This window comes from Lycium barbarum, chromosome 5, assembly GCF_019175385.1.
Source record: "Lycium barbarum isolate Lr01 chromosome 5, ASM1917538v2, whole genome shotgun sequence".
In the NCBI taxonomy this organism is placed as follows: Eukaryota; Viridiplantae; Streptophyta; class Magnoliopsida; order Solanales; family Solanaceae; genus Lycium; species Lycium barbarum.
The window spans coordinates 71,488,589-71,492,185 of NC_083341.1; the positions used below are offsets into that span (position 1 = coordinate 71,488,589).

General features: G+C 37.5%; 1 long non-coding RNA gene across 1 annotated transcript; it reads left to right on the forward strand.

Moving 5' to 3' along the window:
• Window positions 1-261: 261 nt before the first annotated feature.
• LOC132642519 (uncharacterized) lies at window positions 262-3,187 on the forward strand. Its single transcript, XR_009583216.1, has 3 exons — window positions 262-532; window positions 1,786-1,838; window positions 2,853-3,187. It is a non-coding gene; the product is annotated as an uncharacterized LOC132642519 (long non-coding RNA).
• The last annotated feature ends 410 nt before the right edge of the window (window positions 3,188-3,597 follow it).

The window sequence follows — 3,597 nt, forward strand, 5'->3', positions numbered from 1 at the left end:
GGTTACATGAGGTTGGAAGAGGATTAGAAGTTAAACGAAATGAATCGGAACAACTTCAGTAAACATTTCGGACCCGATTTTAGCCTATATTGTAGGAGGCATATCTCCTAGCATATGAGGAGTTTTAAGGTGTTTCAAAAGCCTAAAATTAAGTTCATCGAGTCTAGTTTCCAACGCAACAAACCACTCATCAAAATGATATCGGGATAAGGAGATATGGACGATTCAATTTGGGCTGGCAGGGCAGCAAGTTTGGACCCGACCCAAACACTCATATTTCGGCCCATGAGGCCCATTAAACTTAATATATAAGCCACCACTTTTCCCTATATCACTTCACACGACTTAAACAGATCCAAGAACCCTTATTTTCTCTCCCAAACCCCCTTTCTAATTGAGCCATCATATAAGCTAAATCCTAGACCCTTGACATGATATTAGTTAAAGAGAAGTTGTAGCCTAAGTTTTCCTTGTGTTGTAAGCAAGAAGCTGGAAAGAGGAACAAGATTCTTGAAGATTCTGATTGTTAAAGGTAATTTCAACCTCCTACTCATGTTATTAATTTGGATTAAAGGTTTAATATGGTGTATACATGGAGGAAACGTTGATATACAAGCGATATATGGACTTAGATGTTATCGTAAGTTAGGGACTGTTGTTGTTGAAGTTGAAGTGGGCTGTGTGCTATAAACTTAGGTGAAATGATGCTTAATATTCTTGTACATGTATTGGAAATGGGTTGAATGTGTTGTAGTATGGATAAATGAATGAAAATCATGAAGTTGTTGTAGTTGTGTTGAAGCCGTGTGAGGGGGCTGTTTTAGAGGAATTTGTGGACTGTTTTGTGTCACATTTTGATTGTTGTTGTTATGGACATTGTGGTGTATTGTGTGCATGTTGAATATGTGAATTAAGGTGTTAAAGAAATGAATTATGTTGAAGCATATAAGCAGTCCAAAACAGTGGACTGTTTTAGTGCTAGAGGTGAATTTGTATGTGTTGAGTGTTGATTCTTGTTGTGAACGTTTAGTGAAAGTGAAGTGCAATGATTCAGGTCGAAATTGGAATGAATTGTGGGCTGTTATAAGAATGTAAATGATGCTAAAACAGTTCCAAGGATCATGAAAGTAATGTCATTAAACATGTTGTTGTCGTTGTAAGGTTTTAGTGTCGACAATGTAGCTATTTGCGTACGAATTTGGTGATATATTTATCTTGTGACTGCTGGTCGTATTTTACTGAAATTATATGAAATGAAGACATGAAATAATGTGTAAGAATCATATGTGGTTTTCTTGGTATGTTCGTAAACGTTTGCAAGAATTCCGGGCACCTTTATGTTGTTGGTTAGGGACTGTTTTGGGCGTGTTGATTGGTTAGGGACTGTTTTGGGCGTGTTGTGGTTAGGAACTGTTTTGGACATGTTGTATTCTTTAAATTGGAAATACTAATGATAGTTAAGAATATATATTGTATTTACGTTGTTTGGGTTGTTGTAAAGTTGTTACACGAAAACGTTAAGGCTACGGATTATTAGGAGTAACTTGAGAATGTAGTAGCCGTATGTGAATCGTTATGGAATGTTGTGAATGTGGGCTATTTGGAATGTTATGTGGGCTGTCCGGATTGGTATTGAACATATGATTATTGATGTTGGGGTGGTTGTATGTAGTTGATTTGAATGCGAACGAAACGTCGTCTAAATGTTTGAAAGGGATTGTTGACGTTAAAGTACGTATTGAATTCCCTCGTAGACTAATTGTAGCTCTTGATGTCTTGATATAGGATAAGTGTTTTTGGGCAGCAAGTACAAGTTATAATACGACTAAACGCTAAAGGTATGTAAAGCTTATTCCTTCTTTTCTTGGCATGTCCTAGACGTAAGTATGAAATGATATGAACCTTGGGGTAAATTCTATTCTCTAGTTCCATGCATGACTTATGATTCTATATTTCCTTAATGCTATTGTCACGAGCCTACTACATGATTGACTAATGAATGATGTATAGAAGTTCCTACTCTTAAAAGAATGGCATGAATAGAAGTATACTTGATTTTCAAAAGCTACATCATGAAAATTGATACATGTACATGAAAGCTGAAACGTTCCTTGCTATGGCTTATAATGAGAGTTGAAAAGAATTGAATATGATTATTATCCCAATACTTTAGAGCTGGTTAGTTGCTTATCTATTGAGTCTCAAAAGATGCATTTCATATATGTGGTTGCTTATTATTCTGCTCGTGCTTATCGCTATATCCTTCACTGAGTCCCGGGCCAGGACACGTTCTCGTGCGCACATCTACTATATTATTACCGAGTCCCTCATTAAAGGGCCGGGACACGTATATGTTTATGTTTATGATGCTATGACTATATTCACCGAGTCCCTCACTAGAGGGCCGGGACACGTTATATATATATATGATGATATGATGATGTGATGATATGATGATGTGATGATATGATGATATGGAGATGGTGGCTAGGAGGGCATATATATTCCTTATTACCGAGTCCCTTACGAAAGGGCCGGGACACGTCTATGTGCATGTTTATGATACTATGATTTTAATTACCGAGCCCCTCACTAGAGGGCCGGGACACGTATACATGTTATATACAGAATGATTATGCAGCTTTGATTACAAAACACTATATTGACATTTATATGAGAATGATACAGATGAAATATGTTCAAAGGCAAGTCTTTATGAAATTCTGTTAGTTGCATTGAGTCCTATACATCTTATCTCAGTATGAGTCTATCACTATGTTTCATGCTTTACATGCTCAGTACATATTCCGTACTGACCCCCTTTCTTTGGGGGGCTGCGTTCATGCCCGCAGGTACAGACGTTCATTTCGGAGATCCGCCAGCTTAGGACACTTATTCAGCTATTTTGACTGCTCCTTTGTTCCGGAGCCTAGCTTGTGGTATAACTCCCTTATGTTGAATTCATATGAGTTTATTTGGGTACGGCGAGGCCCTATCCCGCCATATGATACGGTCATTACTCTTAGAGGTCTGTGGACATTTGTGTGGGTCTGTTTATGGTTGTTGACGCGTTTTATGATTATGACATATGTTTGGGGCGTACCCATTCGTAATGGCAGCCTTGTCGGCTTGCATATATATGTATGTTTGGTATGTTGCATATCGTGGCAGCCTTGTCGGCTTGCGTAGGAATATATATATGTTGTTTAAAAATTTTAATTATTCAGGAGACAGGTGCCTACGACATACAAAAAAAAATATTTTGACAGCTTTAAAAAAACACCATACCTTTTTATACAAATAAGTTCATGACATACTAGTTATAAATGATTATAGTTAACAAGTGACATGAGTGTCCAATTCGGGCACTAGTCACGGCCTACGGGGTTGGGTCGTGACATAAACTAATTCTTGAACCTTATTTATATTCCTTAGCTATGACATTATTTTCTAAATATTTCAAAGCCTATGATCTGACATCTATGATGCCTCCGATTTCATTCTACGTTTACTTTTAATGTCATTCCCCGTCGATAGACTCACCTTAAAATACCCGTCCCTTCAAGGTGAGGCAAACTGATCACGAGTATTCCATAA